This window comes from Falco peregrinus, chromosome 4 (genome assembly GCF_023634155.1).
Source record: "Falco peregrinus isolate bFalPer1 chromosome 4, bFalPer1.pri, whole genome shotgun sequence".
Lineage (NCBI taxonomy): Eukaryota > Metazoa > Chordata > Aves > Falconiformes > Falconidae > Falco > Falco peregrinus.
In genome coordinates, this window is record NC_073724.1 from 17,866,164 (window position 1) to 17,892,017 (window position 25,854).

Sequence of the window (25,854 nt, forward strand, 5' to 3'; positions counted from 1 at the left end):
TTTAGTGGTGGACGTGGCACTTTTGGGTTAACGGCTGGACTTGGTGGTGTTTTCCAGCCCAAATGATTCTATGATTCCGTGGTTATAAACAGCTTCACTACAACATAGTAGTTGGCTTTAGGTTCTCATTCAACAACAGTCAAATACATTGAGAAAGTTTTTTCAGATCGCCAATGTGTTATTTGGAAATTGTGAAAGATAAAGCTTTTACCTGAAACTGCTCCAGAAGAAAATACTCTTTCATCATCAGCTTGGCAATCTGCAAGATGCAATCCTTGTATTTGCTTACTGCTGTAAAATGATGCATACATCCCATTGTTAATGATGACATGTAATACAGCAGATGTTTTTCATGTGTAAATGTAAACCCACATGTGTAGATGTAAAAAAAAAAAGGTCCCGGTATCCTATTGCATGAGACTTGCTATAGAATGATGCTGAATGTAAAGGAATATGGAGTGAGAAGGCAAGGAAAATAAATTTCTTTCTCACGAAATGATGTGGAGTAGAATAAAAATCTTTACTGTGGAAAGAATGTTAGGTACATGAGGAAAAGTAGAAGGTGGAAACTTTAGAGATGAGTCTGACTTCAGTTTGAATAGTTACTGCTAAATCATCTATTTGGAATAAGAGGTTTCTACTTAAACTGTAAATGGTGACTGCTTCATTGAGTTGTTCTTAAAACCAAGATTAACAGGAACCGAACTGTGGCATGCTAGGGGTCCCAGCTTTTAAGCCAATGAGACTTTAAAGTGTTGTACTTAATCTTTTCTAAAAGTTGCCTGGCTGCTTTCGTATGCTGTAGCAATGTGTTTGGGTTGGGTTTGGTTTTGGTTTGGTGGTTTAGATTGTTGTGAGGTTTTTTTGTTCGTTGGTTTATTTTAGGAAGGGGACCTTCTTGCTTGTGTTTGCATCTTCTAAAATAGCAAATTCCTTTCAGTGTACTTCAACGTTAAGGTAACAGGACCACAAATAAGATAACCTCCAAGATTTTATTTATGAAACAGTGTGCTGAAGTATGTTTTACACGTACCTTAAGCATACACTTATCTCTCACTTAACCTGTTTAAGTGTGTGCATAGATGCACCCAGTAACTTTTGGATACAGAGTGTGTTCATGGAGTAAAAGGGTAATGAATTGCTTGTTGTTAATGTTCATCAGACTTTGCTAAATCTCTTTACAAAATGCGTGTGACTAAACAGCAGTCAGACGGTGATAATCTTAAATCTTGCTTTTGTGGTTAGATTCAGACCAGTGAAGACTAAGGAATTTCTGTAGTTGATTATTGATGTTATGAACTTTAATTGATGTTGGGAATACCTTCTGTAATGCCTGTTGTAAATAGATGCTTTTCCAATGCTCTCAGCTGCTGAAATAACTTCCTAGAGTGATTTAGATGAGTGGTTTTGCTTAAACCAGTAAGGATTAATTGAGATTATGTTGTAAACCTGTACTCCTTTTTATATAAAATCCTAATTTTTGTCCTGGTAGAGTATTTGCCTTTTTTTCACTTGTCTGTATTTCAAAGGTTGTATACACAGTTTGATAGTCTGTAATTTAGTCTGTTACTGAAATTTAGTTCCCTTACATGATCTTTAATTATGGATGAAAATTATAAAGAGGTGAAAGTTTAAGAAAACTTGCATCCTGAAATGTTAGTTTTGTTGTATGGAGCTACAGTTCGAAGTGTGATAAGCTTTTCTGCACCAGTTGGGTTCCCTTGGGAGTTTCCATTGCCTGGCTCCATGTCCTATTTTGCAGTAACGAGAGTTGTCAGGATGCATCATGGGAGATCAGGACACAAGACAAGGAAAGCTAATTTCTCCTGTTCCTTGTATTCTAGCTGCACCTATGGTGGCGTGTTTGCCTTTTCAACAGCAATAAAATACTCTTCTGGAGATAGTAGAAACATTTCAAATAAAACTGTAGTATTATCAAGTCTTTCATCCCATTGAGAATTGCTTTTATAAACAAACTATGCTTACAATAATTGGTTCAAGCATTGCAAATTGCAATCCCCTACTTTCAAGTGAGCTTTCTAAATTTTTTTTAACAATGCTAGCGATGTCTTTTTAAGTATACTTTTTCTTCAATAGATTTGCAGCATCTGAGTTTGATAAATGTCACAAATTTTAGGAAAACCAGTGGTAATTATCTCATTTCTGAGAATTTTTAGAATTTTGTGTAACTTACTAGAATACTGTTCAGAACAGGACACTGTGTGTGATCCTGTTGATAGGAAAGCATGTTATGTGTAAAGTAAATTAGAATTTAATGGAAAGAACATGCAGAGGAAAATCTTTATAAGAACTGAAAAAAAATATTTTCTCATAATCCTGGATTTTTCACTCTTCAGTTCTGATTAGAGCACCTAAGTAACTGGCCAGGCTTTAGAACAAACTTAATCTTTTGGGGTCTTTTTACACTAGGGTTTGAGTGTTACAGTAATGTTTATTTAGATGCTTTAATGGAATGTCTTAGCTTAATGGATGCTGAAGCCCTTTCACAGGGCTTAGTTGTAGAATGTAACAAACTTTTCATATTAGTACTTAAAATAATTTAAAAATATTTTTGTCATCTGTGTATATGTTTATCAGACTATATCTTAGAGTGCTAAATCTGTCTTGTACTCTTCTCACTCTGTATCATATGTTTTAGCTCGTGGTAGGATGTTGACTGCATCTCAGCAGTACACTTTGCTTTTTTTAACAGCACTCAGTATAGTGTAGCCCTAAAGCTAGCTAAGCCTATTAACCTTTTCTACAAATTGTTCAGAGTTTGGATGGAAACAGTGTTTATAGATATGTTTTTAAGGTCTGTGACATAACTAGCAAAAATGTTTGAAACTGTGTGGTGTTTCAATAACTATTTGCAACTAACAGTAATGTTCTCTAGAAATATTTAAAGTTCCTTATTCATTGTGGTTTACAAGCCATTGCAGGTGGCTGCTATTTAACATTTTTCTTATGCCTTCTCTGAATGCAAGGTGGAGAAAGCCATGAAAAACACTGCAATTGAATGTGCTTGAGGTGTGTGGCCAGAGATGTGTTAGCATTCTGCTTTCTGAAAGGCCTTAACTAGCATTGGTCCCAGAACATCCCATTGAGTTCCCAAAGCAGTATTTGAGCCAAACTTTTGCACTGACAGGATCCTATTAAGCATTAACAGGGCTGGTTACTCACCTTTGTTTTCAGTCTTACTGTCCCTAAGACAGACTTAGAAAAAAAACCCCCACAGAACTATTGGACTGTTTTATTGCCAGTTTATGTTCATCTGAATTTTATTTGCTGAAGTCTATTGTGACAGATGTTTCTCTGCAGCTGTGCAGCAGTTCTCCCTGAGACTGGGAGAGTTAAGGATATTCAATTGACTTAATGACATCTTGTTGTGGCTCAGCTGGATATGCAGGGATTTTCAAAAACATGTAGACAGACGATTAGCTCTGTTCTTCTCTTGCACTTTACACATCTGATCTTTTTCTGAAGAACTTAAGTCCATAAAGAAAAATAAGAAATTAAAAGAAATGAAAGGAGGTAGATGAGATAATAGATCCACAGATTTTCATATAGTATTGTTTTTATTGATTTAATGCACGCTGCATTCTAAATAAACTTTGCTCTGTTTTCACCTATTCCTCCCTTGGCTTTAAGAGTTGATTATTCACAAGCCATGAATCAGTATTGGTCTTCATCACTGACACAAGCATTCATTTAATGATGACCACAGTCATTCAGTTGTGTACTGATTTTTTCATTCCTCCTAATGAAAGGAAACAAATTACTTTCTTTATTAGGGCTGATACATTTTCCAATCAGTGTAAAAAGGAAGGGCTTCTGAGGACTTTAAAGTATCAGAGGAAAGAAAATTAGTCTTTGTAGTTCAGAAAGAAAATGTCACCATGCAAAACGAGGGGAAGGATTTCAAAATTAATTTGATGGTCTATAAAGTTATTGCTAAAACTTGGAAGTAATGTAAACATGAACATGCATTAAGAACTGAGCTTTGCCTTCATATTGTACAAACTAATTGCATGATCACACGACATGCTATTTCGCTTCTAAGCTGAATAGGTGTGGCTGTGCATAACTAAGGTAGAAAGGGAGAGGAGTCCCTTTTTACTGCAGTGATTTGACTTCTGCTCTGTACAAATGAGAACCTAACCTACACTCTACTGAGTCAGACTTGTGGCCTGGCTAGCCCATTTTCCCTTGCCCAGTGACTAAAGGATAAGCTATTTGTCTTGAGATCCTGCTCACTGTCTGCCTTCCATTCCCTCAATTTGCCTAGCATCTAGGATGACGTTATGGGCATCGGAGGCTACTTCCCTGTCTAGTCCTATTTAATACCCATTTATGAATCTGTGGTCCTTGAATTTGTCCAGACACCTTCTGAACATGCCATTGGAGCCTGCTTTCACAATTTGACAGAAGCAAGTCATGGAAGTTCACAGCATGCTGTGTAATACTTCTTAAATCTGCTATTAAGTGCTCCCTGCTTTAGGTATTGCTGGATTTGGCTGTAACAGTTCTGCCTTTACGCTATACAGCACCTTCACAATTTTTGAAACACGTTCATATCCCCTTCAGCATTTTGGTCTTCAAAATGAAAGGTTCCAGACCTTTCCAGCTTTTTTTTTTTTTTCATAAGGCAGCTGCTCAAGCTGCATTTTGACATGGAGATCAGAACTGCCTGCAATGCAGGCTCCTGTTTTGTTTTCCTTGTATCCTTTCCTGTGATGCCCAGTGTATTGTTGGCTTTTTTGTCTGCCGCTATACCTGGACTGAAGGATTTCAGAGAACTGTTGATGGTGACTCCAGGATCCAGAGTTGTCTGCTGGTTCAGAGTTCAGCATCACATAGGTATGCTTCAAATAATTATTTCCTTTTGTTTACAACCTTGCACCTGTCTACCCTGGAGCTCATCTGCCATCTGATGCTCACACACGCAGCTTAGTGGGGTGTTCACTGTTGTTATGGTTTCTGTCTAGCTGGAAAAGTTTAGTATTTTAAGTAGACTTGGAGATCTGACAGTGTATTTCCTGAATGGGAATAAAATGAGTCAATCCCAGCACTGATGCCTGGGATGACTCTTCTCTGCTCTGAAAAAGAGCATTAAGCTCTTCCTTTGCTTCCTCTTGATCAGCTTTTTAATTTGTGGAAGGATCCCCAATCATATGGCAGCTCAATTTCTGTAGCAATTTGTGTTGTGAAACCTCATTAAAGACTTACTGAAAACCCAGATATGTTATTATGTCTTCTGGATGTCCATGAGGTTATTGACCTCCTTCAAGAGCTCTGGCAGGCTGCTGGGCCAGGGTTTCCCTTCACAGCCAAACAGGTTGTTTATGTGTGGGCTCAGTGTCTGTATGTTTTACTGTAGACTCTCCATCTTATCAGAGGTGGAAACCAGACTTATCAATTGGTAGTTCCTGGAATCCCCTGAAAATCCCCTTTGGTACACAGGGGTTACCCTGGCATGCCTAGCATCCTCATGGCGCAGCAATAGCTTACACTTCTTAGTCTATAGTCTTGCAACTGCTACGTGAGTTCCCTCAGAGCTCTTGTGCGAAATGCTACTATTCCACATCTAATTTAAGAATTTGACCGAATAATTCATTTTCCTTATAAAAGGACTACAAACTGATCTAGTTCTGCTCTGTCTTCCCCAATGAGTGTATGGGGAACCCCTCCATAATCCTGAGCTGTTAGTAGTAATTCATAACTTCTCTGCTTATGTCCTTAACGTTCCTGAGTTTGCTTTCTATACTTTTGTCATAGATCCAACAGGTCCTGTCTCATTGCTTTTGAAGTATTTAGAACCTATTACAGTCACTTTTCAACTTTCCTACTGCTGTTTCAAATTGGTCTATCTGTAGACTATGTTTCATGCCCACATCTCTGAAGGAAATGTTCATCTCAGTACAACTGAATGGAGTGAGGCCAAGAGCATCAGATGGATATATGACTCCAAGTCTAAGTACTGAAGCATCTGGAAGCTCCAAGAGCATACCACACTCTGGGTCACTGCTGTTTTCCGTTAGCAATTTAAACATGCCTGGTGACTTTGAAGTACCACAGATGATGGTGTAGAATAAAACTAGGAAGCCTCTAGCAATCGTGCTTTTCTTCCCTAAGGTAGAAGACTTGGAAGAGCTAAATGAGCACTGTAAAGACCGATAAATACAGAAAATACTCAGGACGGCTAGGAGAACGAGAAAAGCATATATTACTGATACAATTTCAGCCTTAAGGATGAAAAGAAGATAAGTCATTAAAACCAGTTGATGGTGTATAATTTTTGTCATATTTTAACTGATTTTCATGGACAGCTTTTAACATACTTTATTTTGGGAAGAAGTTTTGGGTTTGTATTGACAAAATCTTAAACACATTTTTGCAATTAAAGACTTCAGCTTTCTTTTTCTGATTTGCTTTTTCCCCCTTCCTTAGAAGTTTTGATTAATGGCACTTAAGGGTAAATACAGGAAATTCAGATCAGTAATTCTATGAACATTTGTCTTAAGCTTTATTTAGGATGTTTTATCTTCAGAGTTTTCCATGCAGCCTTGTGAGACAGATGTTGATTCTTAAGTCCTTTAACAAGTTGCTTCTGTGCCTGAAGGAATTCAGAGAGAGACCTTATGTTTGCTGTGAAATTGGTATTTCTGTTTGAGTCCTCTGCTCCTAAGTGTCACAAATACACATTCTACATAGAAACTGTGTAGAATCACAGTACGAGCTATGAGTTTATATTAAACTTTCCAGAAATATAAATCCAATGGATCAATATCAATTTCATTGTGTACAAGTTATTTCATCAGTTCCTCATCTTGGCAGTGAGGAGGAGAATCCAGAGCAGTTTTCTAAAGAGCAGCTGTTTAATCACAGTAAGACTTAAGGCGGAGGAGTCTGAGAAGCCTACATATATGCAGTAGTCATAGAATGCACCACTGTAGCTATATGGAAGTACTGTGTGAGACACTTGTAGAGATATGATTGTCTATTTTCTTTTGGTGTACTCTGTTTTTCTAACTTACACTGGCTGATCTGTGATACCTTTCACCTGATATTCAGAATATAGCTAGGTACCTACCTACTTGTGTCTGTCTCACCTTATCGGAAAATTCAGATAAATACTGTCTTGGAACAGTTGCAAAAAAAGCTTTATTTAACCTTTCTTATATTTATTTTACTTAAAATTATCCTCTGGTTAGTTATCTTTCAGTTTGTTCATATTTTACAATCCAGAAAGTGCTTTTTCCTCTAGAAATTCTGTACAGCTAGAGAAAGGCCAGCACACTAAATTTGAGTAGCAGGTCTCCTGCGGCAGTTGCACATTCAAGCTGGAGTTGCATACAAAGGAAAACAGGGAGAAAATAAAATTTGCCTGCATGAATTCTAATTTCTAGCAATTGCTTCTACATTTGCTGAGCTGGCACCTGTCACAGGCATATACTGCTTGGTTAATATAGCTAGCCAAATCAGGATCAAAGGGGTTTAATTAATTTAGTGATTTATTAATGATGTATAATTACCCAGCAATCAGTGAAATACACATTTGGGATCAATATGACTAATACAACAGATGAAACAGAATACTAAATACTTCTAAAGCATTAATAAACTTACACATTCAAAACATTTTTTGTAAGTAATCCTTGCCGTTGCAGGCACAAACACTCTTTCTGGGGCTGTGGTCACACACAGCTGTAGGAGATGTGGGTGCTCCAGCCTTCTGCGTACTTGTGGTGCTCCGTATTACTGGCTTAAAAAAACCCAAAAATAAAAACAGTCCAAATACGCATGATTTTGACACTGTTAGGAGGATGGACTGGAGAAACACCGGAACAAGATTCCCATTTCTCCTCAGGTGCTTAGGATTTGGTTGGATGGCTTTATAGAGATTGTACAGTCTTGTCTAGAAAACTAAAGGCTCCAAGCTGAGCTAAATCCTGCATCCTGAACGAGTTATAAGGGGAAACATTAGCTGTGATGGTGAGACTTTTCACTGATTTCACAAACCAGTTTAATTGCAGAGTACCTTTCCAGAAAGCAGCGTCCAGCAGAGTCTTGTGATTCTGAAGTGGCTGTTGTTATGGTTTACCCACTTGTTTTTTGGCACTTCATCTCCCCCCGCATCTCGATGGCAATTTTGTGACCTTGTCAGGAACCCAAACATCTGTCTATAAGTCATTTCTGTAACTTAAATATAGTCCTACTGAATAGTTGAACTGTAGACAAGTAAGTTTTATAGGTCAGTAGAACTTCTTTATTTTTAGCCTAATTTAGGCTGCTTGAAGTGCAAGTCTACTCCTAATTAATCATTGTAAGTGGACATAATTATTTTTATAGGCATTGTAAGTTAGGAAAAATTATCTCAGTTTTTGTAGTACCTGAATTCTCTAGCAAAACATCAGATCGCTTTATTTAAAGTATGTCTACTGGTTCTGTACCTATAAAAAGTATATTGTTTCAGTGTGCTGTACTTGTTTATAACTAGCCAAGATATTTTAAATTTATTTCTACCCTTTCATCTGTAGTCTTCTGTTGTTATAATTGTGTATTAACACACAATTCCCTGCAATTACTACATTTAATTTTAAATATGCTTTCTGACATTTTCTGCCTTCAGTACAAAATAACCTCACTTCATCTATTTGATTTGCTGATGTGAAGTACACAAAATATATTGAATTTTCCTATCTGAACTTTTTCATTTATTTACACATCAAAGAAAACACCTTAAAAATGTGACTGGAATAACCCTGTTTGCTGAAGTGGGCAACAAAAGCTTGAAGGCATTTAATGGGAAGTGAAGAATTGCATATCAAATGTCTAATTTAAATATTTCTAATGCTGGTACTTCTGATATCCTGCTGCTTAAAACTTATTAAATCTGCTATCCTTCACGGCCAAGATAACAGGAGACAAAATGTGAAGCAAAATCGAGTTTTCAGGGTCCAACAGCATAGTTTTGGATGCATTTAAAAAAAAAAAGAACTCAAAAGTTTCTTTGGACTGGATGCATCAAATAAAAATTATGTAAATCCACAGGTGACAGTTTAATGGGTTTAGGTGGGAGGATGAGGCTGTGGGAAATCAAGATAGATGGTACAGAAACACACAGATCACAGAATGGTTGGGTGTTGGAAGGTACCTGCACAAATTTATTGTGTCTGGAGTAAATCATGCCCTCTTTGAAGCCAAAGTTCTCTTCCTAACCTCAGTAGGACCAGATTTTTATCCTTGGAATTGAGAACAGAATAGAATATTTTAAAATTCTTCACAATATTCTGATTGTTTAACCTTTCAAGAAAGTTTTTTATGACTGATTTTTATTATTTTCTTAAAGGATATTAGGGTCTTAGGTATGCAATTAATTTTTATCTGCCCATTTTACTGAAATTAAAATCTTCTTTGTCATCTTCACATTTTAGTAATTCGTCCATTTCCAAAAAGATGGTTTGATTAATGGATAAGACAGGAAAAAGTGTAGTAATATATATATATATATATAGTATAACACACTTGTTTTTGTTTCATCTTTTATAGAACCATAGAGTAGTTTGGGTTGGAAGGGAGCTTTAAAGGCCATCTGATCCCACCCCCCTGCAATGAGCGGGGACATCTTCAACTAGTTCAGGTTGCTTGGAGCCACATCCAACCTGACCTTGAATGTTTCCAGGGATGGGGCATCTACCACCTCTCTGGGCCATTGTTCTAGAGTCTCACCACCATCATCACTAAAAAATTTCTTCCTTATATCCAATCTACATCTACCCTCTTTCCCTTTAAAATCCTTTGACCTGTCACTGCAGGACCTACTAAAAAGTCTGTCCCCATCTTTCTTATAAGCCCCTTTTAAGTATTGAAAAGCCACAGTAATGTCTCCCTGGAGCCTTCTCTTGTGCAGACTGAACGACCCCAACCCTCTCAGCCTTTCTTTGTAGGAGAGGTGCTCCAGCCCTCTGAACACCTTTGTGGCCCTCCTTTGGATCTGCTTCAACAGTTCTATGTCTTTCCTGTACTGAGGACTCCAGAGCTGGACACAGTACTCCAGGTGGTGTCTCATGAGAGTAGAGCAGAAGTGGACAAACAACTCCCTCGGCCTGCTGGCCACACCTCTTTAGCTGCAGCCCATGATACAACTGGCTTTCACACCTGACCGCACATTCATTGCTGGCTCATGTCCAGCTTTGTGCCCACCAGTATTCCAAAGCCTTCCTGCACAGGGCTTCTCTTGATTAATTCATCCTCCAGTCTGTACTGATATTGGGAATTGCCCCTGCCCAGGTGCAGGACCTTGCACTTGGCCTTGTGGAACTTCATGAAGTTCACATGGGCCTTCTCCTGAAGCCTGTCGAGGTCACACTGGATGGCATCCCTTCCCTCAAGCAAATCAACAACACCGCTTAGCTTGGTATCATCTGGAAACTTGCTGAGGGTACCCTCAACCCCACTATGTTATTGATGATGATATTAAATATTACTGGTCCCAGTACAGATCCTTGAGGAACACCACTCATTATTGTTTCCATTTGGACATTGAGCCATTGAGTGTAACTCTCTGGACTCAGTCATCCAGCCAATTCCTTATACACTTAAAAGCCTACCCATCAAACCTATGCTTCTCCAATTTAGAGGTAAGAATTGTGGAGAACTGTATCAAAGGCCTTATAAGTCCAGGTGGGTGACATCCCTTCCCTCTTCCCTTGTCCATTGATGTAGTCGCTCCATCATAGAAGGTCACTGGGCTGGGCAGGCAAACAGGACAGTTCCCTTCTGTACTTAGTTTTTTTACATTATGTTAATTGCAAATAATTGTGCACAATCCAGGATTATTTATCATACAGTGTAAGCAATCAGAGTCAGCAACTTTCTTGTCTGCCTTATGCATACATTAAGTCAAATTTTATAAATGTGCAAAAAAGTAATATTTTATGTAATGAAAAAAAATTGTGAAAAGAGACAGAACCAAAGCTGTGCTGTCGCTTTGCCTTTGGGTTTTCTTTTGGGTGTGGAACAAAGTGATAAATTTGCTGTATGTGAAGTCCAGCTGTTTGTGATGAGTTTTCAGAACTTCTGTTTACATTAAGAGAATGTACTGAATATATGTCCTAAAACCTGCTAGTGTTAAAGGTTCTTTTCATTGCAAGTGCCTCACATTTCAATATATTAAAAAAAAAAGTTAGTCAACAACCATCTTTGATCTTCTGAAAAAGATTTTAATAGCTAGGAATAAAGGATGTTAAAGTACATGAAAAATAAGGAGGATTAAATGCAACATCTTGAGTGTTACTCAATAAATTAGATGTTAAAAATTAGTCCTTTTAAAGAAATTATGCAAGAGAATGAAAGGTAAGTTATTTATGTTGGGTTACAAGGCTCTCAACTTCAGTGCTGAGACAAAGTAATGGACTGTTTTATCTGCTTGAGAAAACAAAAAACCCAAAAACCCTCCAAACAACAACAACAAAAACACAATCAAACCAATGCCACAGGGGGTGCTGTGGTGGTGGTGGTGGAAATAAAAAAGTCACAGCTGAGTTAAGATTTGAAGCCACGTGCCGAGTAACTTGGCTTGATCAGAGTTAGGGTATATGCTTATGCTACTATAGTTTATGCTACTATTACATATGTCACTGTGTTAGTAGTATGTTTGAAATCAGGTATTATTAAATAAAGACACTTCAACAAGTGGCTCTGTGATGAATTTATCTTTCTGAACTAAAACATTCTGCATCATAAAAAGTGAGAGTAATAACTTCTTAAAAAGGAATGTTAAATTTGATTGTGGATGTTGCAAATTTGTGAGGATAGGTAGCTAGATTTTACAAGTATAAAATCAAGTGAAGATAAAAAAAAAAAAAAAAAGTAATCCCCTTTCAGAAGGGCTTATTCTTCTGTCCTTCATTGAAATCAAGTTTTAGGTGTCCAGACCCAAGTATCCTGCATTGTTTACTGACCTATGCCCAGATACAGGAAAGAAAATGATGCATCTGATGTCACTTTCAGCAGAACCATCTGACTATTAATAGCTGGAAAAAAGTCTACTTATTTTTCTGTTTCTTCAGACAGTAGTTCTTCAACATCTTCCTTTCCATTGTGGTGTGTACTTAGAAGTACCAGTGTTTGGGTAAAATACTTTGCTTTATTTGAAATGTGTGTCATCAGGTTTTCTGCAGCCAAGCCTCCCAAAGGATCAGCTCTGACAGCTGTGTGGATACACTAGACCTAAAGCAAGTAAAAATTTTGGCTTTCTTACAGCTGCTGGTTTTTGAGTTTTGTTTGTTGGTTTCTGTGTTCTGGTGTTTGGTGTTTTGGCTTTTTTTCTTCTTTCTTTTCATTTCTGGAAAACTACCCTTAATTGTCAGGTATACAGCTAGAGGGGTGGCCCCTGACTAGTTTCTGGGCATAGGGAATGAAGCATCATTCAAAACACCTGGGCTTCATGGCTGTCCCAGTGGTGTTGATGCCTAATTGGGCTCTGGGTCTTTTTCTTGCCTGTCCTCTTCCTCCTTCCCTTGCAGCACACAGTCTCTTCACAGCAATGACAGTGGTCATTTCAAACTGAGCAAGACTTTGTGCAGTATGAAGCTATTAAGAAATACAATAAGGAAAAAAAACCCCATAATTATTTTTTTTTTTTTTTTAAACAGGAGTGGGTAATGGGTCAGCCATTTCAGTAATCCTATAAAAACAACCAAAGAACCCAGTGAACTTAGTACATTTTTTTAATGGTGAGATCGATATACTACATCATACAATATTTCAGATAAATGGAGGAAAACAGAACATTGTTAAATCTGCTGCTGCTTTTGCTTAAGAATAATCCAAAAATACTTTTTTTTCCCCCCAGGTTTGTTGATATGTGTTTATAGAAATTCTTTGAGCCTCATGGGAGTGTACCAGAATTAATCTCCTTTTAATGGTTATTTCATAAGGCAAGTTAAACCAGCATGATAAACATAAAAGTGTAGACAAAATGGTTGAACTGACTCTCACTAAGAAGTTGTGTTATAAGGGGATGTAATGATTGGGCTCTAAACCAAGCTAGTCCAAGTACAAATTGGCTATTTAGCATAAAGTCTGAGGATGAAAAGTTATTTGGGGGTTGTAAATAATGATTGAATAAATTAATTACAAATAATTCTTGCAAAGGTGAGAAAATGGAAAATGGAATAAATCTGTGTTTCAATGTGCTCCTTTGTTAGCGTTCAGAGTTATATAGGCAGACTTCTACAGAGCCCTCAAAGTTCCGCAAATGGTGCATTTTCTCCTGATTCACAGGCTTGTGTTGCATTAATTTACTTTCATTGACATTACTTTCACACTTCAGTACTTTTTTTGAAGAGTTACCTAGAAACAAGATTGAAGAGCCTGGAGGGCTTTTAACTGAACCTACTGTTTGGTTATGAGGTGTGTGGAAGTGGAAATGTATTGATATGTTCAGGAGACAGAGTAGGTACTTCTAAAACAAGGCCAGTGCACTGCTTTCGGCTCATCAGCCTGTTCTCAGTGCATGAAGCGGGAAAGGTACAAATATGAATTGCTTTCAAATTAGGGATAATAGCAATATTTAGAGGAAGCCAGATGATTTTTTCTGAGTATCCAGAAAGGTATGGTGATAAGTGGTTTTAGTTTATTAACTTTTTTTTTTTTTATGATAATGTGTTCTAAACACTTCTAGAATTTTGGCCTAAACATGCTCAATATTTCAACATTGGTTTCCCTTAGAAGATTTCAGAAATACTACTTTTTTTTTTTTTCCCCAACCTTTTAGTAGGCAGTTCATAGACAGCTAAGATCTGGTGATTTGTGACTTCATCAATGGACATTTAAAAAAATGCAATTTAAGGATTAAATGGTTGCTATAGCTATGATACAGGGAATATGGAGATTGGAAAGCAAGCAAACAACAGAAGGGCTATAAACATAGCTTTCTCATCAGCCAGAATTAGGAAAGAGTTGCAACAAAACTCACGCAAATATTTATGTGGAAGTGATACGGTTTCTGTGCAGTATCCTAATGAGGTCTGGAATCAAGCTGGCCAAACAATAATTCATGTGTTCTCACCATCAGTGATTAATTTCAAACATTCTTCCATAAAAATGACATTATGTCTCAGTATGAGTACAAAATCTGTTTCATGAAGCAGAGAATATTGTCAAGAGGATTTTCTGCCCACCATTCTAAGACAAATTCATCCAGGTTTACTGGCTTGCTTGTTTCTCCAAGTCTACCAATTTATTTCTCTATGCAAGTGGAATACTATTAAGTGTATATATATATGTTACATATATGTAATAACAGGACTATGGAAAACTATTTACCCTAGATGCCCAGATTAGGTGTCAGGAGTGTAAAAGCTTGGCTTGTCCAACCAAGGTGAAGATGCTGATGAGCAGTTGGCCATACAGACAGCTAGGTCTGTGAAGTGCTGTTTTCCTCCTAACAGAAAGAAATAGCCACAAAGGTTAAGTTGCACATATAGTAAGGTGTGACTCCATTAAAGTCTGAAAATGAATGGAAGACTTGAACAGTGTTCCAAGTACCAGTACTGGAAAAAGGAAGATTTAATGCTATTACATTGGGTTCTTCCAGTGCCTGGAGTTTTTGGGTTGTATATAGTTTCAAGTACAGCAGTTTTGATGATTGCATGGTTCTTTACTTTCCAAGGGGAAAATACTGGACTACAGCTGCTTGGGGATTTTAACAATCCCGTTAACAAAAAGTTATGCATGCTGTATAATGAATGTATCTCTGACATCATGCATGCTTGTTCAAACTAGCATTAACCAGTTCTTCAACAGTACCCTAAAATCTTCCTGATGCCTAGCCTTAATGAATCAATTTAAGTGTCAAGAACTTATTTCAACATAATTCAGGTGTAGTTAAATTTATTTTAGTTATTTGCCAGAACTATTTTATCTCTTTTCAGGAAAAAATATGAAAACGAAACATATTGTTTAAATATACTTGTCAGTAAAGCATGATTGTCTCTTCTGTTTTCCTATTTTCATTTTAATGCAGTGCTAAATGGAATCAAGCACTTAAAAATCACATACAAATATTCCATATTTGTTCTAGCTTCCAAAAAAATACAAGCATTTTCACTTTGAAAGAAGATCTGTGACTAAGGATCATATAGTCTAACATAACAGCATTTATATTGATTCTCTTTTCAAATTTCTACTGTTTCTCTAATGGTCTTTTTCTTATTGTTTTCAGGTGCCCAGGAGGGTAGTCTGTCGCCTAGTTCTGAGAACAGGTTCTACTAGAGCAAGATTGTAAATGTTGCTCTTATTCTGAACTGTTGCTACAGAATGTGCCTACTTTGATTATTCAGAAGCACTGTAGGAAAGGAGTAAAGCTAAGTTACAAAGTAGGAGTATTTACTGTTTTGTTGTGAATCCAAGCTACTTAAATTTCTGTGTATAGCAGGAGTCCTGTAGAAATTGTATCAGTTTATAGACAATTTGAGGAAAAAAAAATAAAATTAAAGTATAAGGTGAATTTTCCAAAAAGGAAATTCTTATTAGTTCTAATTTGACTTTTGTACTTTAAGAACAGGATTGGATAAATTACAGAGAAGTTTTTGTTTCTTTAACAGAGTATGTGATCTCAGAGAAAAGAATGTGTGGGCTTTTACAGAAATTTTCACGTGACTTTGAGGTTCCTCCTTTGAGTTGAGCTTGTCTTGCAGGGCTGCTGGAGTGAGAATTGTGGAAGCTCTTAAAGCAAGTCAGGTGAATGTTAATAAGTGTGTTTATTGTAGTGTTTATTACTTAAAGTGTACTGAGTTAGCCTTCCTGCCCACCCCACCCCCCACCCTTTTTACAAACTACTTCCTCAACTCCTACAAGTAATATACTACCTGAAGCTAGGAAAACATCTCTTACAGTGTGTTATGCAATCATGAGCTACTATTACCATATTTTAGGAACATCATACATAACAGCAAAAGCTTTTACAAATCCTGTACATCTATAGAATTGTAACACTTGTGTTTAGACTAGTGTTGCTCTTTTCTGGCAGCTTTCTTATTGATGGGGAAAGTAAATCAGATATAAATAACATTTAGCCCTTTTAATTGCTGTTACTAATGTATTTTGCTGTTCCATGAAGTATGCGGTAGCACTCTTATCGAGGCTTAAAATAAGTTCTGGCATAAAACAGTAAGTGCATCATACACTCAGTGGTTTAGATTTGGTGCATATGCTTCATCAAAGCATTCAGGCATTAAGAAAATTTAATAAGGTGTTGCTCTGGCAAGTCCTTTTTAATACATTTCTTCTTCTAGAGGAAGAAATATGTCCAACTATGAAAAAGTTTAATTTTCCTGGCATCTGAAGCCATGCAGACTTTTTCTTCATGAGTGAGATACATGCAGAAAGTGCAAGGCTACCAGAATGATTATCCAAGCTCCCATTTCCAGCACGGTTTGTGTTCAGTGTTTCGTATCATTGGGGAAAACAAGTGTATAGTTCTTAGTATTGATTCTAGCAGGAGTCCTTTGTGTTCTCTGGTAAGACAGGGTAACCTCATTCTAGTTTAGCCAGCATCCTGAAGCTGTAACTTCCTCTGTAACCAGCACCACAGGTTTTTTTTGAGGAATTTTCTGATTGGTTTTGGTATTTTTTCTTATGGTGCTGCAAAAAGCCCAACATCTTTCCAAACTTTATGGAACAGAAAACCATTATGGTCTTTGGCTAAATTCAGAATTGTCAAGTCACCTTTAATAATGAATAACCAGTTAAACCCTCATGTGTCAGACACTATATACAACTGCAGTTTGAAGACTCCTTTGCAATGGGTCTGTTTAACGAAGACCGATTAGATTTACATTGTCATCCATTGAATTATTTTCCAATGTCCCAATTGTGGGCAAATTGATATCAAATAATATAGTCTTTCTAGTGAAATTAATACTGCCTTATTTTATAAAGCAATTTGACATTTCAAGTCTGGGATTAACATACTAAATTCTAAAAAGGAGGATTTCTATCATTTTAGTTAAATAGATACACCTGTCACTATGTTTTTTCAGAATTTGCCATCTGTAGTGTTTATTAGAAACATTCAGTTGTAGTAGCTTCCCCCCCCCCCCCCCCCCCCCCCCCCGGTATCATACTGTAAAAATCTTTAAATCTATGAAGGTGTCTGACTTTTTGGTTCATGTATCTATTAGCAGAATCAATAATATTCTCAGGCTGCTATACCCCTGAATCAACTGTCATATTCTCAGATTTGGCCTTTAAACGTAAGGGCTACCATGATTTCAAAAGGAAAAAAAAAAAAAAAAAAGTCTCTTGATGTCTCTTGATTGATGATGTAGAGTCAGTCCAGGTCTGCTTTTTACTTTGCGAACTTATAGGACTGAAGTTGCAGATCGCATTACTGGCGAGGATCCAGATCTCCTGGCAGAACTTGATGGGATTTAATGGAACTGATAATTAGGACGTCTAACCCTGCTACTTGAAGTGCTGTGAGTAGCACCTTGGGGCAAGCTCAAAATGTGAATAAAGGCCCTGTACAAGCAGTAGTGTTGTCTTAGCACCAAGCTCATCACATACATTTCAGAAGAGAACACTTTTATATACTTAATATTGCAGTTTCATTGGTGATTAGTAGCTATTTATTTGCGAGAACATGTGGATTCCACCATGAGCTCTTTTTCTCTCTTGATTGCAGGATCTTTTTCACTTGTTGATCAGAATTCCAGGTTTCTCTTCTGTCTGCAGGTGGAGTTGTGGATAATAATCCTCCTTCATCGCATTACACTATTTCAGAGAACTGACTCATTGTTTGTAGTTTATATGAGAAAACAAAGAGATTAATGACTGTCGATAAAAGGTAAATGTAACAGCATTTGCTTGATAATAAGAAAACATATAATTGTATTTAAAATTAGCAAGAGAAATGCAGTTTGGTTTAACTGAGGCTAGATACAGCTTTCATATCACATTAAATTCATTACAAAACCCAAACTGGTTTATTATTTAAATTAGTGATGGGAGTTCTTTAGTGCTTCATTTTCAGTTTGTCATCAGTTAAAGACAGTTCAATCTACTTATCACTACACTAATCTCATGCTAATGAGGTTAACATAATGAGTAACCCAGTATTTCATTATATTACGTTTATTTGAATGCCCAGCTTGAGTATGTCATACTTAATTTAAACAGTAATTGGGGAAAGGTCTTAGGTTAGAAAGAAGACTGGCAAAGGAGCTTCCCTTGCATTGCATGTGCAGTTGCTATTTTCAGACACAGAGGGGAAAAAAGATAAATTAATTAGTTTAAATAGATTTAATTTTAGTCTTAAGCAAACAAAAAATCCCAGACAGGTAGTGGTGCACCTCCACTGAAGCAGATAATAAGTCTGCTCTGTTAAACAATAAGTTTTCTACCTTTGCAAGGAAAAGAAGTGTTTATGGTTTTGTAGTCAAGAGCAATATATATTTGGGAGTTGCTGGAGCCACTGTAACTCAGACCTCAAGATCCTGCCTGCAACTTCTCTTCCTTAACACCTTGCCTTCCTCACCTGATGGCCTTGCAGCCCAAGCAACAAGTGCCATGGACTTCCAGAGAAGCAGGAGCCTGCTACAGATAGCTAAGTTGTTTTGCACCCAGTCCTGAACAGGCCATTTGCTGTGTCTGTAGCGGGAACTGGAAGTGCTGTGTCCATTCATACATTTTGAAAGCAAGTGTCTGACTTAAGTACAGTGTATGATGCTTTTTGAACAAAACAGAAACAGAAAATGGGGATATGATGTTATGCCTCAGATTGCCATTCTGGGAGGCTTCAGCAACAACAACAAAATCTACTCCACATTAACACTGGCAGCTAAACTTTTTCTTTAACTGGCAATGCATTTGGCCCCACTAAGTTTCTGGAAAGATGGATGATTGGGGGAAAAACCACACATCTCAAAAACCTAATTCTGCAGCATCTTGAAACTATATAAAATGCAGTACATAAACCAAGTATGCTCACTTTGAAAACTATGACTTCTTGAGGGCCCTGTGTACAAAACCTGAATAGCTGCTGGACTGGGGAATGAATTGAGCTGAGAGCTGAAATACAAAGCTTTCCCTTCTGTAGGTGGACCTTTGCATTGTTAAAAGACATGATGGACTGCAGTAAAATGACTAACTGGAAAATTAAGATGTACAAATATGTTATGAAAAATGTAAGCATTTCTTGCATGAAATCTGAAATCAGGAATTTGTGTGTACTTGAAGATGCTTACCTCTATTGCTGTCTTGCAGTAAATCCTACATGACCACAAAGATGTCTCCGCATAAAACTTATGGCAGAATTGAGATGTGACTGACCAAATTTGTTTGGGAAGCTCATAATATTTCAGGGTAGTTCTGCGTCATTTAATGAATTGATAGGAATATATTTTGTGTCATATGACAGCTGTAATGGCTGCCACTAAATTTTTCATATCACCTGTGCCTCACAGTGACATCTGTGCTTGCCAATAATAGTTTTTCAATGGTAAATAGCTTGTAATGACCAGCAAATATTGATTCTTGATAGGTTTTTCTGCACATCAGGCTGTTAGGGAGCACAACAAAAATAAATAGTTATGCTTGTCAAACACTAATTAATTTTCATACCACCATATGAAGAAGCTAAATTAAATGAGACTAATTTTACAAACGGGAAAGTGAGGAAACAGTAGTTTAAAAAATGTTTAAATGATTAAAAACTGTCAAAAAAGAACCCAACAATCAAGAAACTGTTAAAGCATGTTTATAGCAGTGCCAGCAATAATGTCCATGGTCTACATTTTGAGAAATAGATAATTAAAATTTTTTAGTGGTTCTGTTTTTTAAAAAGTGTCTGCTCAGCACTTTCTGGAGTTATGAAGTGTTATGCCACCTAAGAAAATGGAACCACCTGAAGTCACATTGCATTAATAAAATAAACAATACATCCCCCTCGAGAGCAAAGATATTCCAATTTTTAACAATGTACTATAATTCCAAAAGCATTTTGTCCTTTCAAAATACTTAACAAGATGCTACAGACTTTTAAGACTGCATTTAACTAGTTATCTTAATAGCGAAACCTAACAATGTAATGAAAGTCACATTGATAATTATTTATTTATTTGTCAGTGTTCTTGGTTTCTCCAATATTGATAATAATGGTAAAGGAACAGCTTTCAAAAGCAAGGAAAAAGGTGCACATCAGAAAGTTTCAGCAACAAAGGCAGATGTGGGGAGAATTGACACCAAATTAGATATAGACATGAGCATTCCAACATTCATTTTACTTCAGGTTATCTTTTTATAGAAGACCTGGGAGAGAGATGTTCTGAGTTGGTAGTCCTGCTCCAGGTTTTTAGAAGGGAAACTTTCAGGGGGGAAGGCCAAAGTGCATAAGCACTTCTGTTGAGTGAGTAGCTAAGCTTTGAACTTAAGAGTCCCTGTTGTCCATTTTAAAGAAGGACATACTGATGAGAATTAAAGCAATCTGACGTATTCAATAGCCTTGCATATATAGCAAGTAACGTAAAAAACATATCAAATCATTTCAGACTTGTTTGCATTACATTTTGTTTAGTATTTCTCCCTTTCCTTTGATAAGGCCAACTTTAATACAGAAGTAGAAAAGATGGATTTGTTTGCCGTTCTTTGCTTGTGGGTGGAATATATTGCCACCCTTGGCTATAAATTCTTCTGTACAAACCTGTTACACGTGTAAGGCTCAGCCATGTTGTTATCGATTTGTTAATAACTTAAGATTGATTGATTTTATTTGATTAATTGATTTTATAAAATCATTTAATAAAATTAAAATATAGAAGGATAAGAAAAAAAAAATTATAAGAAACTTATAGCTACACAGTAAAAGTTGTTATGAGATCTTCTGTACGTCCTGTACCAAAGCTAGAAGAAGGGGCTGGAACCATTGTTAAAACATAGGTAATAACTTTAGGGTTGAAAGGTTTTTTTGTATTTAACCAGTCTTCTGTATGTAGAGGTGTATTGAAATGTCAGAATATGAGATTAATGGGAACTAGGGAGAGTCGACTGGAACAGCTTGTAGATGCCTGCCAAGAAATCGTGAACTTTAGTAAGAGGTAATTCCGGCAGGGGGAGATCGCGACCACCGACTCATATACCACCTACCCAAATCGTACCCTAGACCCATTTCTAGACCTTTCTAAGCTTTACTGCGCAGAATCGGATATAGGAGGAGAGTATGTTAATGATTTACGGGAAATATCATGGTTATGCATGAATCCTTAATGAATATGTATGAATAAGTTCTATATATGGTGTCTGATTTTGAGACCTGGCGTGCGTTGATCGTGAGAGGACTCGCTCACGCACCCGGCCGTTAATAAAGAAGTGTCTGCTTATCTACATCACATTGGTGTCGATAAGTTCTTCATTCTGAGATTTCGTTAACAATGTCCTACAGTACTGTGGAAGGATCCTTGGGTAACGAGTCTTGTACCAGGGAACCAGTTCAAAGATGCTGTCATCCCTCAGTTCTTTGAAATATGTGATGCTTGTCCTGTTGGTGATATGAAGATACTGGGTGATTTTCAAATGTTGGGTCTGAACTACCATTGCTTTAGAGAAATGTTTTGACTAAGTCTGGAACTGAGGTAATATTTAGGAGAAAAAAAAAAAACAAAAAAACCCATGCTGTTTTGGGGTGTAATTTTTCTACTTATATTACATTTGCTAGATACATATAGCATATATAAGCTATAGATGTTCTGAGTACAAGTAAGACAATTTTTTGGAAACTATGACTATTTTTTTTTTACTATCATTTAGACTGTGTGTTCTAAGGTTGATTAAAACAGATAGAGTATGAATGAAGTGCCAGCTTCTGCATTTTTTGGTTCCCTTAGTTTATCTCCATTCCCTCGTTTAGCAGAGTAGAAGACTAAATAAGGATACTGAAGTTGGAAGAAAACTTGGTGAAATCTTTGGTGCCTCTTCTACAGTTACATAATCAACTACTGTGGGCTGTAAATTGTGATAAAATGTGATGCTTTAATTTGAAATCCATTATAAATTGTTTATTTAGTATTTCAGGAGGGATGTAGAGGGAGGTAATCTAGTGGAAGAATAATTCTTGAGAGAATGTGAACTTAAGGATGTAAGTAATTGTCTTGAAACCTTAAGGTAATTAGTGCAGGAAAATACAAGTTCATCATCTCAAAAACCTACAGTTATTGAAAGAGATTGGTTTGTCAACAGCTTCCCTTAAAATTCAGTGCCTTTGGCAGGATTTGTAACATACATTGGCACATGTGCATCTTGTCAGTTTTCTTTTGAGACATTTAAAAGCAGATTTCATCACGATGATGGAAGAGTAGAGTCCTGAAGGGTCTGTGTCCTTAAAGAGTGGCTGCTGATGTTTGTTCTTGCCGTCAGAACTGGTCATCCTCATATTTTATATATAAGGATGAGGGCATGCCATTGGGTGTTATTAACCTTTTTAAAAGTCAGCATTTAGCTCTGGGAAACAGAGAAACTTTCTTGCTTGAAAGGTTTAAATACCCTACAGTGAGACGTTTTACAGTCAGCTTCTGTTTCTTTGCAGTTCCAGAAAATTTATCTTAAACCTTTCATTTACAAGATAGTACTTAAAGTATCTCTATCAATAATTTTCCTTTAAAATTACATTTATTAATTCATGCTTTGAAATATGAATACTGTAAACTTACGCACAGTTACATCTTTACAATTTTATCTTATTAGCATTTCATTTAAGGAAACCATTTGGATTATTCAGCTGGGAATCTGGTAATGTATGGTCTGTAGAAGAGACTGGATTAATTTATCATTCTTGATTTAGGCCTGTACATCATATTAATAGCAGTTTGTCACTTCCATTTTTCTTTGTATTATTGATACACAAGCTGCATGTGTTAAATTGACATCGGAAGTTAATAGTGAATTAGATGTGGAAGACACGTTCAAGACTCAGACCTTTTTGTTTGAATTGTAAAAATCTTCATTAAATGCTTTAGGGATTTGAACATACTGTCTTAACATTTGTTTTATTTTCCTGATTTTCTCATTCATCAGTATGGTAAGCAGAAGAGCCAATTCCTACAGTTAATTGTTATTTCACTAGTTTAGTCAGTCTTATGTGTTCTTGTATTCCAATGTCTGCGAATTGCCAGTCTTCCTCAGGTGATTATGTAGACTTTGCCCTCACTGCATCAAATACTACAGTTCTGAAGTTGATGTATTTGTCTCACTGGATCACTTGGCTTTGTATCACTAGATCAGGATTGTCCCTGATCTCCACAACCTTTGAAAGATGATAGACTTGTCTTGCGAGGACGATGGTGGTTTCTCTAGCACACTTGAATGTGGCTCATCTGATCCTACAGATTGGTATAGTCAAACTTTCTCGAGTGATCCCTGACTCAGTCCCCATCCACTGCTGTTACATTCCTCCCCTGAGCTTTCACTAAACCTAGAAGAGTAGGAGACCTTGTCGTTGAGGACTAAGGAAAAGAAAACACCGAGTACCTAGTCCTTATCTGTCTGCTGTTAAATCACTTGCCCCATGCAGTAATAAGCCCACACTTTCCTTGCTCAGCCTTTTAGTACTTGTGTAGCCGTAGGTGGTGTTCTTCTTAATATCCATTGTGAGTCTCAGCTGCAGAGGAGTTTTAGTCTTGCTAACAGGATCACTAAATGCCTAAGCATATTTCTGAATTCATTGTGTGTATCTGCCTTTTTGCACTAGATATCTGTCATGAGTTTTCTGCTTTGGACATACTGATCTCCTGACATGTCCACTTGTTTTCTTCAGCATGAGGATGAACTGTTCCTTGTGCTTGGAGGTCTTTAAAGGCCAGCCAGCTTTCTTGAGCTCATTTGCTTTTCAAAGCTGCCCATGGGATCCTATTTACCAAATCTCCGAACAGAATGATATCTGCTCTCTTAATGTTGAGGTTCTCTGCTTTGCCTATGTGCCTTCAGTTGGGAGAACAGTTGCTAAAGGTACTACCAAGATTACTACTGATTGCTACATCCCCTACTAGCTTCTTTCTTTTTTAGTGAGTTGCAGATCCAGGTGTGTATCATCCTTGGCTGTTCTCTCCAATACATGTCTCACTGGGATATGACAACTATCCCCTGACATCCTCCAGAAATCTTTGTGATTTCTTGTGTCCTGCGATGTTGCATTGCCAGCAGATGTCAGGGAGGTCAAAGCTGCCCACATGAATAAGGGTATGTGATTCAGAGACTTCCTCAAGTTTTTTACAGGTTTCAGCTGCTTCCTCACCTCAATCAGGTAGTCAATAACAAACTTCCACCAGAATGTCAGCCTTAATCTCTCTTACCTGATCTGAACCCATGAGAGCTCTCAACAAGATTGTCTCCCATCCTATAGAAAAGCTCCCCGAATCTGAGCCACTCTTTTGCACTGAGGGCATTTCCCTTCCCTGATCTTCTCAGCCTTTCTCTCCTGAAGGGCTGGAGTCTGTCCATCACAGCTTTCTGGCCATGCAAACTCTCCCAACACATCTCAGTTATTCCCACAGTCAGAAACTTGTGACTGTAGTTGGAGCTTTAGTTCCTTCTGCTTGTTTCCCAGACTGTAAGCATTGCAGTACATAAGGCTGAGGGAGGCAGACTTTTGCCTTGTTTTATCATTAATGAGGTCTTTCTTTCACCCATTGCCCCACACCATTTACTTTGGACTGTTCACCTCCATTACCTCTCTTAATTGTGGGTTGTAGTCTCCTGCTTCCTCTTGAGAATCCCTGCTTTTGAAATCTGTCTGCAGTGAGACGCTTTTATAGAATCAAAACATGTTTTACAACTAGTAAAAAATAAGATTTGTAAACACAGTTGGTTATTACTAAGAGACTGGAAAGCTCTTAATGAGTGAAATTATTCTCTGCTGGCTTTTATTTCCCCCAAGTTATAAAGTAATTACTCTCAGGACTGATAATCCTTAATCCAGAAATGTAAGTGGAATGATGTATTGTATAGTTGAACAGATGTTAACTGTGATTACTTTAATACTTTATTAAAACATGCATTAGATTTGAAAATAGAATAGTTCTATAGTTGTTTTGATTTACTGAAGATGTATATTACATGTCTAGCAGTGGTCTTTTATGATGTATAAATAATAATATTTGTACCATAGGCCTATCATATGAACATAATCTCTTGAATTAGACCTGTAAATTGTTAATAGAAAAAAATAAGTAGGATAGGCCATCATATATGGAAAATCTATTTCTTTAATTGAAAGTATTTCTAATGACTCTAGTAATGTTTGCACTTTTAAAAAGAAACTTTTACAGCCCACAATGGTCCCCTGGTGTTTTTCTTTGCTCTCCCTGTAGCTATTACCAGGACAGCTGATCAGTAATGGTAGCTGCAATAGGAGTACTGTTGCTGAGGCACAACTAGTGGCTTCTCCAGGCAGTGTAATTGTTGGCTTGTTAGGAAATCCATGACTCCCTGTGTGGATAAGACTAAAGTTACCCTGTAGGGGCACTCTTAACAGATGCACTTCACTTTCAGGATAGTATCTGTTCAGTTTTTCCCCGAAGTGACTTTAGTGTGTTCAGCTGTTAAGCAGGCAGCAAAATTGCAGAGGCTATTTGTTGTGCAACAGCCTTTGAGGTCTAACTAAACTGGTTCAGGAGGGTAATTCCTCTAAAACTTTTCAGCAGGTAAAAAGATCTGGGCTTGTCACAAATGGTGCCTTATGCTTTGCTGTGATGGAGAGAGGGAGAGGATGGTGGAGAAGTATGTGCAGCTGCTCAGGTCTTCAGTGATTACTGTTAGGGTAGGAAAAGTAGTTAACTGGGGAAAGCAGGTTAGGTT